We start from the raw sequence: 11,911 nt of genomic DNA, 5'->3' as shown, positions 1-11,911 counted from the left end.
AAAATTCCTTCCTCCACAGCAGCTGTGAAGACTGCCACCACAGCATCCTCGGCTGCAGCCGACGTAGGGAGAGTGTAAACTCCAGTTTGGGGAATCAAACCGGGGACCTTCCAAACTACATGCTATTTTCATATATTTTCTTCTTGTTTTTGCTTAGGTACTTTTTGAACACTTGGATCATCATTATTTCTTGTGTTGTTTTGGTTGATTTCCAGTTGCTGTGTGGCTGTGACACTTTTTGGTGTTTTAGTTTTGTAATAACTGAGCAAGCATGTAGCACATCATAATGCAGTACAGATTACAAAAGAAAAACCCCTATATATAACCTTTCTTCACAATCAAACATCCTTCTTCACTTTTCTTTCCTACTTTGTTGCTAATTAAAAAAAATACTTTACAATACAAAATATTTTCTAGGTAAGAGTTAAGTGATCAGAAGTAATCCTGAGTTAGTTTAATTTGTAGCATACCTCTTCAATTTCCAAGTTGGTGTTAGTGGTAGTGATGGCAGATATGTAGGACAGAATGGCAGAACCCTCCAGTCTGGCCGGCTGCTTTGTGTTCTGTTATCCTAAAGTTAGTCCTTGAAGAGCATCAGGGAACACAATACTGTACACATCCACTAAAGGGCCAACAAATGAAAATTGATTCTTACCTGCTAATTTTCGTTCCTGTAAAACCACAGATCAGTCCAGAAAAGTGGGTTGTGTATCCCTACCAGCAGGTGGAGTCAGCGAACAATTTGAACTTTGGGCACTGCTACATAACGAGAGTGCCACCTGCAGTCACTCAGTATTGACCTGTACCCAAGCCTATGCTAACAGAACTAAATAATGAAGGGTAGCACCCAACCAAATTTCCGGACTACCACTTTGCCGCTAGCAAAAACCAGACCGAACAACTGCTAAAAACAGCTCCATGAATCATGTCTGCAAAAAAGGAGCTTCAACAATAAAAAACTTAAGCAAGTTCTGACCAAGACAGTCTTTCGGTATCTGAAGAAAGGGGTGGGCCTCTGGACTGATCTGTGGTATTACAGGAACGAAAATTAGCAGGTAAGAACCAATTTTCATTTACTGAATATACCCAGATCAGTCCAGAAAAGTGGAATGTACCCAAGCCACCCTACACTGGGCGGGAACCCGAAAGACCTGCACGAAGCACTCTCCCTAAAGGACGGTTCATCAGAAACCTTAACGTGCAATCGGTAATGTTTCATAAAAGTGTGAATAGATGACCACACTACCACCCTACAGATCTCCTGAGACGACAGTAACTGACACTCTGCCCAGGAGGTAGCCTGAACCCTAGTGGAATGAGCTCTGAGACCCAAAGGCGCCTGACGCCTTCGGGCTATGTATGCCGCTCAAATGGCTTCCTTAATCCACCGAGATATGGTCGCCTTTGACGCTTTGTCCCCCTTCTTTGGGCCACCAAAGAGAATGAACAAATGATCAGAACGTCTGAAGTCATTGGTAACCTCCAGATAACGCAATAAGGCACGCCGCACATCCAAAAGATGAAGGTCTCTGTTCTGAGAAGACTCCCGGGACCATTTAGGGAACCCCGGAAGCTCCACAGTTTGATTGATGTGAAAGGCTGAAACCACCTTAGGGACAAAGGATGGAACCATACATAACAATACCCAATCGTCATAAATCCGAAGGAAAGGATCCCGACAAGACAGCACCTGCAACTCTATCCAATGGGCCGAGCACTTGGCCACCAAAAACACCATTTTCAAAGTCAAATCTTTCAGGAAAACTCCACAAAGAGGCTCGAAACGAGCACCACATAGGTCTCACAGGACTAAATTCAAACTCCAATCCGGACATACTGAATGGATGGGAGGGCACAAATGTTTGACCCCCTTAAGAAACTGAGCAATATCCGGATGCACTGCCAGCGAACGGCCGTCAAAGTTTCCCCGCAAGGCACCTAGAGCTGCAACTTGTACACAAAGGGAACTGAACGCCAAGCTCTTAGCGAGGCCCTGTTGCAGAAAGTCAAGCACCCGAGGAACATGCACCTCTAAAGGTCACAGGAACGCTGATGATACCACGTCTCAAAAAGCTTCCAAACTCTCACATAGGCCATAGAGGTGGCTGGACGTCTGACCTGTAGGAGGGTGAAAATGACTTGTTCTGAATAACCCCTCAAGCGTAAACGTCGCCTCTCAAAAGCCAAGCCGCGAGAGAGAAACGATCCTCCAGATCCAAAAATATGGGCCCCTGTCGGAGCAGATGCATTAGGTGAGCCAGCTGACGTGAACCTTCTAGAGCCAAGCGTACCAGATCCGTGAACCACGGATGACATGGCCACGCCGTCGCCACCAGAATCACCCTTCCTGGGTGCCGCTCTATGTGACGAAGCTGACCTATGAGGGGCCAGGGTGGGAAGGCATACAGAAGAATCCCCGTGGGCCAAGGACAAATGAAAGCGTCTATGCCCACTGAGCCCTGTTCTCGGCGATGGCTGAAAAAACGAACTGTTTTTGCGTTCGCCTGCATTGCCATCAGACCCAGCTGAGGAGTTCCCCATCTGGCGCAAATGAGATTCCACGCCTCAAGAGATAGCTCCCATTCCCCTGGGTCTAGTTGCTGATGGCTGAGATAATCAGCTTGCACATTCTCTACTCCCGCGACATGGGATGCGGCAATGCCCTCAAATGGTGCTCCGCCCAGGTGAACAGAAACGTGCCTCCAGTGCTACGGCAGGACTTCGATGTACGCCACCATTGTCGCATTGTCCGAGAAGACTCGCACCATTCTGCCTTGGATCCAGGGAAGAAACATCCACAGGGCCAGATGTACAGCCCTGGTCTCGAGTCGGTTTATGGACCAGGATCTTTCCATCGCTACCAGAGCCCTTGGGTGGACCTGTCTGCACACACCACCCCCCCCAACCTGAGAGGCTGGCATCGGTGGAAATTATCAGCCAATTCGGAGTGTCCAAATCCACCCCCCCCCCCATTCCAGATTGTCCAGGGACAGCCACCATGACAGACTGGCTCTGGATTCCGGAAGTAGAGGCATTGGTAGATAATTGCTCCGTCACCGGGCTCTAGCGAGACAAAAGCACATGCTGTAAAGGTCTTAAGTGAGTGAACGCCCAAGGAACCAAGTCCAAGGTTGAAGCCATGGAGCCCAGGACCTGAAGATGATGCCACACTGTGGGATTGTTCCTTCGAAGAAGGGAATGTATTTGTTCCTGCAACTTCCCTATTCGGTCCACCACTAGAAACACTTTGCCCAGCAAGGTATCGAATTGTGCTCCGAGATAAATCAACTTCTGAGTGGTTCCAAGTGACTCTTCTGCACATTGATTACCCAACTAGGGATTGCAATGTGAACATCACCATGTGCACCATCTCTCGCAGCCCTCCCGAGACTTCGTGCGAATCAACCAGTCGTCCAGGACGGGGGACTAAGATTCCTGCCTGACAAGGAAGGCCGCACCACCACCATCACCTTGGTGAATGTGCAAGGAGCTGTTGCGAGACCAAATGGGAGGGCTCGAAATTGGAAGTGTCGTCCCAAGACCTTGAACCGCAGAAACCTCTGGTGATTCAGCAGGATCGGAATGTGTAAATATGCCTCCATGAGGTCCAGAGAAGCGAGAAACTCCCCTTTTCGAACCGTGGCCATCATGTCCTCAGGATTTCCATACGAAAGTGAGGAATCCGAAGGCAACAGTTCACCTTCTGCAGATCGAGATGGGCCAAAACGTGCCCTCCTTCTTGGGGACCACAAAGTACATGGAGTACCGACCTCGTCCCTGTTGACTCTCCGGAACTGGGACAATAGCTTTGAGCTCGAGAAGTCGTTGTAGAGTCACCCGGACCACCTCTCGCTTGACACTTGAGGCCACTCGGGACTCCACAAAAACCTCCCGGACCAGGCGAGAGAACTCCAGTGCATACCCGTCTTTGATCACTTCTAAGACCCAGTGGTCTGATGTAATTCTTGCCCATTCCATGTAAAAGTTGGATAATCTGCTTCCGACAGCTTTGATGACAGAATGGGTGCTTGTGGCTTCATTGGGGGTTTTATTACTTCCTGCACCAAGATGTCCCGAATCTCTTCCGAGCCAGCGACTCCCTCGAAAGGATTGCTGGCGCCCCGAAGCAGGTTTAGAAGCAGGAGGTGCAGAGTATCTACCCGCTCTGAAGCGGCGAGAGTCCCGAAACCTAGCTCGAGGAGGAAGACTTTCTTAGAAGATCTTTTATCTTCCGGCAACCGATTGCCCTTGGATTCAGCAACAGCTTTACCAGCTGATCCAGATCCTCCCCAAACAGAGCTTGCCCTTAAAGGGTAGATTACAAAGCTGGGACTTGGAGGACAAATCTGCCGCGCAATTTCGCAGCCAGAGGAGACGCCGCACTGACACCAAGGACACCATACCTCTCGCCGAGGTCCTCACCAGATCATACAAAGCATCTGAACATAAGTGATGCCTGCTTCTAGGTGGGCGGACTGCAGAGCCCCACTGTCACCATACCGGCCCCAGCAGCTGACTCCTGGACCCAACACATAGAAGCCCTCTGCACGAGGCTAGCGCAAATCCCGCCCGAAGGCTTAGCACAGCAACCTCGAATGCTTGCTTCAACTGGATCTCCAGCTTGCGGTCCTGCATAACCTTAAGGGCAGCTGCCCCAGCAACCGGGATAGTGGTCTTTTTTGTGACTGCCGAGACCGCAGCGTCCACCTTTGGAATCTTCAGTAAATCCAAAACATCAGACGATAACGGGTACAGTTTTGCCATAGCTCTGCCCACCTTCAAGCCGGAATCCGGAGTCTCCCACTCCCGGGTCTCTAGTTTGCGAACCTTCTTAGGCAGAGGAAAAGATGTTGTGGGACCCCTAATGCTGTCGAGGACTAGATTGATGCCCTCATTGTCAGACTATTCTTGAGAAACCTTAAGTCCCAGAACTTCAAGGACCTGAGGAATAAGGGGTCTTAACTCATCCCGCTTGAACAAACGCACCACGCTGGGGTCATCCCCCTCCACAGGAGGGTCATCGGGCTCATCCGATCATCAGTATCCAAATCAGCCGGATCCGGCCGCGGATCCGGGTCTGCTGCCCCTACTACCCCAGAAGCCGGCGTCGCCCCAGACCCCAGGATTGGATCTCACGTACCCTGGGGAGAATCCCCTGTGGGGTGCGCCTGATCAGGGAGGCGCTGATGAGGGTCCGTACCCCGACCTCTTTTCTCAGACGGGTCCGAACCTGCCCCCAGGAGACTGGGCCACTTTACCGCTGAGCGTTTCCTTGCCAGGAAAGCCTGGTGCATAAGGAGGACAAATTCTGGGGAAAACCCTCTCGGGTCCCCATCCCCCACTGGAGAGTCGGCTGGGGTGATATCATCAGTTCCCCCTAAGTCTTCCCTCACCGGGGCTAGAACAGGCGGAGAATCCTCTTCCCGCGAAGCCGAAGGCGAGACAGACGTTCCCTCCCAGAGGGAGGAGGCAAGAAGCCCTGAAGAGCCCTCTAACCCTGGGGAACACACTGTGCATAAGGAGGCTGCATCTAATGCCTGGCCATGTGACCCACACGCACGGCAGGCCTGCGATTCTGTTTTCAGTCCCATCCGCAACAGTGCACCGATAGTCTGAAGTGAAATAGAAAAGGGCGCGAATAAAAAAAGAAAAGCTCGGCGCTGCGACGCGGAGAAAATTTCAGTCAGGCAGGGCCGGAAAAACAAACTTTTCATGCTGCGGGCTGAGACTACCGGCTGAGGAGAAAAAAAAAAACGCACGCAGCCGTGCCGTGGGAAAGGAGCCTGTCTATAATGAAATCGCAAGGCCGCCAGCAGGGAAGCAGCAAGTAAACGAGGTACACAGAGAAAAACTCACCCTTGCCCTCAGAAAACGACCCAGAGCCCCGGGAGCTGAGGGGAACACTGCTGACAGCTTCCGTGGCCGGCCTTAAAAGACCCGGTCCCTCCTGCACCTCTCCTTACCTCAGCACTGAAGACTGTCAGTCAGCCACAGTGAAAACAGCTTCTTTTTTTTTTTTTTTTTTTAATTAAACTTTACCAAGACACAGAGAAAAAGCTGTTGCAGGAGACAAGGGAGCAGCTGTAGCAGAGACGGTGGTGAGGAGCCAAGAGCCCCTGGTCGTCAGACACCGAACTGTGGCGGGTGAAACCCTGACAAGAATATCCAATTCCATGGACGCCCAGCTTCTACTGAGGGTTGGCCCACAAAGGCGCCTAACACCTTAGGAAGAGGTGTTAGGCGCCTCTTCCTGAGGTGTAAAACTGATACTTCATGCATATCCAGCATAGCTCTCTGCTTCAACGGCAGGGGAGAAGTAAAACTGATACTTCACGCATATCCAGCATAGATCTCTGCTTCAACAGCAGGGGAGAAGAGAAACTGATACTTCACGCATATCCAGCATAGCTCTCTGCTTCAACGGCAGGGGAGAAGAAAAACTGATAATTCACGCATGTCCAGCATAGCTTTCTGCTTCAACGGCAGGGGAGAAGAAAAACTGATACTTCACGCATATCCAGCATAGCTCTCTGCTTCAACGGCAGGGGAGAAGAAAAACTGATACTTCACGCATATCCAGCATAGCTCTCTGCTTCAACGGCAGGGGAGAAGAAAAACAACCAATAAGGGCTGAATAACATAGTCTGGGTAAAACAAATAAGCATGGGTGTAGCTTGCTTATTGCGGCGGTTACTACCATTTCACTTGGATGCAGCTACATCACTGCTCTCTACATTAATGGTGGGGGTGGAAGGGAAATAGAACCAAAAGGTTACTAAGAGCCAAGAGAAACAGATAAGTATGAGAAAAAAGAAGTGTGAAGCTTGCTGGGCAGACTGGATGGGCCGTTTGGTCTTCTTCTGCCGTCATTTCTATGTTTCTATGTAAGAAGCGACCGTAAACAAAAAAATTAAATTCAAACTAAATAAAAAATATAACTAAAGACTGTAGGTGTGTGCATCTGTACCACCCGCTGGAGTCAGAGAAATACTGAGTGACTGCAGGTGGCACCCTCGTTATGTAGCAGTGCCCAAAGTTCTAATTGTTCTCTGACTCCACCTGCTGGTAGGGATACACAACCCACTTTTCTGGACTGATCTGGGTATGTGGAGGAATGGCAGGTGAAACATGATCACTTTCCACTAAAAAAAACTGGACATGTATGGAGGCCTTTATTTCAAGATCACTCTTGCATCACACATGCACATCATTGGCATTACTAATTGGTGGCCATATGAAACATTATTGTGGTTTTAGTTTGACAGTTTTGCCAATAATGGGCACACAACAGAAAAGCCAAGGAAAGGGATGTGCTCACTTCCATAAGAGAGGTTCATGAACCAGTTTGGTGAATCCATGGAAAACCCTCAGATTTGTCAAATTGATTCACAAGCTTTCAAAAAAGAAAAGAAATTAAGTAATTTGGGAAAATATGCAGTAGATACATGGAAATCTACAATGCACTTTCATGGATCATTGGATTCCTATAGATCTACATGCAGAGTTCAACAGAGTTTTCTGAGATGCACCATGGACAGTCTGCAGGTTTTCTTTCAAGATATGAATCAGGCTTAAATCTGCCTTGCTCAAGTTCAAGTCAAACTATTTTACACAGCCCCAGTCAAAGATGAATCCCCATCCCCTACAGGAAACTCCTTCATAAACGGTTTATCAGGACTGAGGCATTTTGTCAGAGCAGGGCAAGAAAGTGTTCATTGGTGCTGAGTCCCCACCATATCCCATCAGTGGATCAGAAAAGGAGTTTTCCCATATATTTCTGGCATCTTTCCCAGCATATGTAACCCCCTTTCTCAAGGGCCACCTTCAGATGCTGCAGAGCACTGATCAACTTGGTAAATCTCTGGAATCAGGATTCTTCCAGTAGGGATCAGCTTGTGCTGTAAGGCCTAAGAGGATCATGTCGGTCTTTTATTGAAAGTTCCACATATTGAGTGTCCTGTTCCAAAAAAAAAAACTTTACGGTAGTAAATATCAAGTAAAACAGCACAAAAATATAAAAATACAGGAAAATACTTCTTCAAACAGTATTCAAAAGGATGAGAAAAAAAAAATCAAATCCTGAGAAGTCAATTTCTCAGACTGCTTGAATAACAAGTGCAGGAATTAGGATCTCCTTTGTGCACTATTGGCTTCCTCTCCTTTAGGACCCACTTGGAACTTGAAATCCTCTTCTCTCGCAATCAGTCTGCATCACCGTACCTGGCTGGTTATACTCAGCCCCCTACACTAATACCTAAACCTCACCTCGAGTTACTAGGTGGGCCTACCATAGGGATACAAATACCTATCCAAGGAGAGGACACTATGGCTAGTCAGTCTGTGTCTCTCTCTCTCTCTCATATTAACAATGGTCCCCCAGTGGTTGACTGCAGGAAATACAACAGGTATGGCACTTATCACAAAGTCTGAAAATGTTATCACCATTTGTGCTAACTTAGCTCTTTGCATAGGTAATTAGTGCAAATTGTGATAAACTGTATATTAGCGTAAAACACACCCCTTTTGCTATCGAATGCAATACTTATCGCATTTTGATAAATCCAGGCCTTAGATTGAGAGCCCTCTGGAGATAGGGAAATATTTACAATAGTTGAATGTAAATCTGCTTTGAGTTGTCTGAAAAAGCAAAAAAATAAGTAAGAGGCATCACTTGTGAGGCATATTAACTTATTATATTAACACCTAGTGGTAAGTGGACCTCTGCCTTCCACTTTTTTCCCAATAAGGAATAGAAAGCAGGTTTTAAAATGTCCCGGGTTGGTGACAGGTAAACAATCACGAGTGACAACACCTGAGAATGTCCTATTTCAGAAATATGTCATAAATATCAAAATATCAAAAAGTCAGAGAAGTAGTTTCTCCTCTGTTAAACAAAGTGGAATGGAGGAGCTGCTGGTGGTTTCCTGCCTGAAGCAGAGACTGCATCGAAAGCTGAGTGATCTGAAAAGCTGGCTGCTCCCGGTTCCTACACAATGAGAGCTCCCATTATAGCAACTGCATAGGCTGCGCCTAGTTAAAAAGACATCCCACGCCCACCACACATTCAGGCTGGAAGACACGAGGCACCAACTGCTTTGTTTTTGCCACTTAGATTAGTACTGGGATAGAGTAAACGGAAAGCTAGTAAGGAGGAATTATAGTTTCAGGACATCCAGGTCAAAGGCACGATCATGGATAACAGAGGGTTCAAAGAAAGATATAAGCAAGGAAGAGATTCAGACGCAGACCAAGAAACCAGGAAGAAGGGAGCTCAGCCGCAGCTTGGGAATATTATAATTGCTGCCCCACCCAACCCACGCCTCCCGTCACTGGATTTACAAGCTCTGTAGGCTTGACTTGCCTTTCTATTCTTTTCCACAGGGTGGATCTCAGCAGCAGATCACAGAGTGACAGCGACTCTGGTAACAAGTTTCAATTTGTTTTTTGTTTTTTTAATATATAGAAGGCCTTTTACCTCATATTTGTAGTGTTCGGTTGAAATCCTGTCTGGGATCCTAGCCAGGTGTTCAGTCAGACCTTTGTTGACAGGACAGCCAGAGTTCATCCATCCTGAGGTCAATATTCAGAAAAGGGGCAAGCGGACACATTTATCAGGCTAAAATTAGCTGGACAACTGGTCACGGATATTCAGCAGGTCCAAATATGCTTGCCTAAAGTCATCCGGTAGCATTACCCAGGAAACCTTAAACCTAACTGGATATATTAAGAATATAATACTGCCAATAACGCTGGGAGCAAGCTTTTCTCCACAAACACAAATCAGTAAATAACACACAGCTCAATACTGTAAAGTGCGGCCATGGTTAGCCTGCTCCTAACCTGCTTTCTACTCACTTTCCGGCCGCGTTATAGCCCTTCTGCGATACACAATCCCCTTTAACCGATTCTTACCGCCTCTTTAAATCCCCGGGTAACCCCTTCCGCACTCGGCATGTATATCAGATGTAAATGAGCGAATTAGCTATTCCCTCCCATACAGTAACGCGCGCCCCGACTATCGCTTTTTTAACCTGCAGTTTTGCCGCGCGTTTATCCTGCTAACTTACTGCCTACCCCTACCCCTGCGTTAGAGACAAGGCAAACTTTCCCACAAAAGAAAACCTAAAAACCTAAAATGGGTATAAATACCTTGGATGTCACTTTCCGAATCCCCATCTCCGGGCGGGCAGGCGGTCATCGAGGCGGGAGCCGGCGGGCGCGTGTTTATCCAGGCGGCGGCAGTGGGAGCCGGCGGGTGCGCGTTCATCCGGCGGGCTGTCATCGAGGCGGGAGCCGGCGGGCGGGCGTGCTGTCATCGAGCCGGCGGGCGCGCATTCATCCGGCGGGCGGGCGTGCTGACATCGAGGCGGGAGCCGGTGGGCGGGTGGGTGCGCGTTCATCCAGGCGGCGGCGGGAGCCAGCGGGCGCACGTTTATCCAGGCGGCGGCGGTGGGAGCCGGCGGGCACGCGTTCATCCAGGCAGTGGCGGAAGCCGGCGGGTGCGCGTTCATCCAGGCGGCGGCGGTGGGAGCCGGCGGGCGGGCGTGCGTTCATCCAGGCGGAGGGAGCCGGCGGCGAAAGCAGCCTCCAGCAGCCCCTGCCGGCAGTGAACGAATGCACGCCTGTGTACGCCTGTGCAATTTCAGCGCTCAAGGCAGGGCATTAGAGAACGCCGACGTCATGTGCCGTGACGTCAAACGTCGTGACGTCACGCCTTGAGCGCCGAAATTGCACAGGCGTACACAGGCGTGCATTCATTCACTGCCGTCGGGGGCTGCTGGAGGCCGCTTTTGCCGCCGGCTCCCTCGGCCTGGATGAACCCACGCCCGCCCGCCCATCGCCTCCCGCCGCCACCGCCTGGATGAACGCGCGCCCGCCGGCTCCTGCCGCCGCCGCCTGGATGAACGCGCGCCCGCCGGCTCCTGCCGCCGCCGCCTGGATGAACGCGCGCCCACCCGCCCGCCAGCTCCTGCCTCGATGACAGCACGCGTGCCCGCCGGCTCCCGCCTCGATGAACTCGCTCCCGCCTCGAACGCGGCGCCCGCCGGCTCCCGCCAGTAAGTTTTACTTTTTTACACTTATTCCCTTGTTTTAATTTTCGCCCGCGCCTTGCTTTGGGAGGGGGGGGGAAACCTCCACTTCCTTCGGTACTGTCATTCAAATGTCAGTTGAAATTGAAATTTGAAATGCAGGGTACCAGCGCACCCAGGATACTGTATAGGCGCTGTATTAAGCGCCTGTACAGTAAATGGGTTTGCGCTGGCCATACGCTTTCACCTAATGCTTCGCAGAGCCGGCTTGCATTTGCAAGCAATTTAAATAGAGCATCGAGCGGTATGTGAGCAGGACTGTGCGTGCGGCGAACGAGGGTGCGCCCGGCACTGCCGCACTCTTTCTAACGCGGCCTTACTGTATCGACCTGACAGTGAAGAAAAATATTTTAAACAAACCAACCAAATGTGCTTTACAGTCAGGAAACTGCAGCTCTTATTGCTGCATGGGGGTCAGCAACGGCAGACAGTTGTGCACCAACATATCATATACCACCTAGAAAGTCCAACTTTTTATATTCTTTTTTTACTATGTTCACATAAGTTGAAAATCAGAGAGGAGCTTCACATATAATTGTTGAGCATCCCTTACAGAAATAGCTGAAAGTGTCATTTAGCTCACAAAAGATGTTTATAGATGCTTCAAAATGGAAGTAATACTACCAAAAATAGTCACTGTTTAAAATGTTAAAATACCTACAGCTGTATTACTTCCATGCAGCAATAAGAGGTGCAGTTCTTGACTGTAAAGCACACTGTATGATACCACCCTAGCAAATGTAGTCAGTGTTTTATAATATTTTTCTAGAAAAAGACGCAGACTTGGCAAATCAAGTCAGCCCCAGCTCCTTCTATGATAT

The 11,911-nt window shown here is 49.2% G+C and overlaps 1 long non-coding RNA gene across 3 annotated transcripts in view; it reads left to right on the top strand.

Moving 5' to 3' along the window:
* The window catches only part of LOC115098145, a 105,259-nt gene that overhangs the window by 48,941 nt on the left and 44,407 nt on the right, over nt 1-11,911 (top strand). For all 3 annotated transcript variants that reach the window (XR_003858432.1, XR_003858431.1, XR_003858433.1), the window contains exon 2: nt 9,382-9,422. This is a non-coding gene — a long non-coding RNA (uncharacterized LOC115098145). The remainder of the gene's footprint in view (nt 1-9,381; nt 9,423-11,911) is intronic.

Source organism: Rhinatrema bivittatum, chromosome 1 (assembly GCF_901001135.1).
Source record: "Rhinatrema bivittatum chromosome 1, aRhiBiv1.1, whole genome shotgun sequence".
NCBI lineage: Eukaryota > Metazoa > Chordata > Amphibia > Gymnophiona > Rhinatrematidae > Rhinatrema > Rhinatrema bivittatum.
This window is presented reverse-complemented; position numbering and strand designations above follow the sequence as displayed.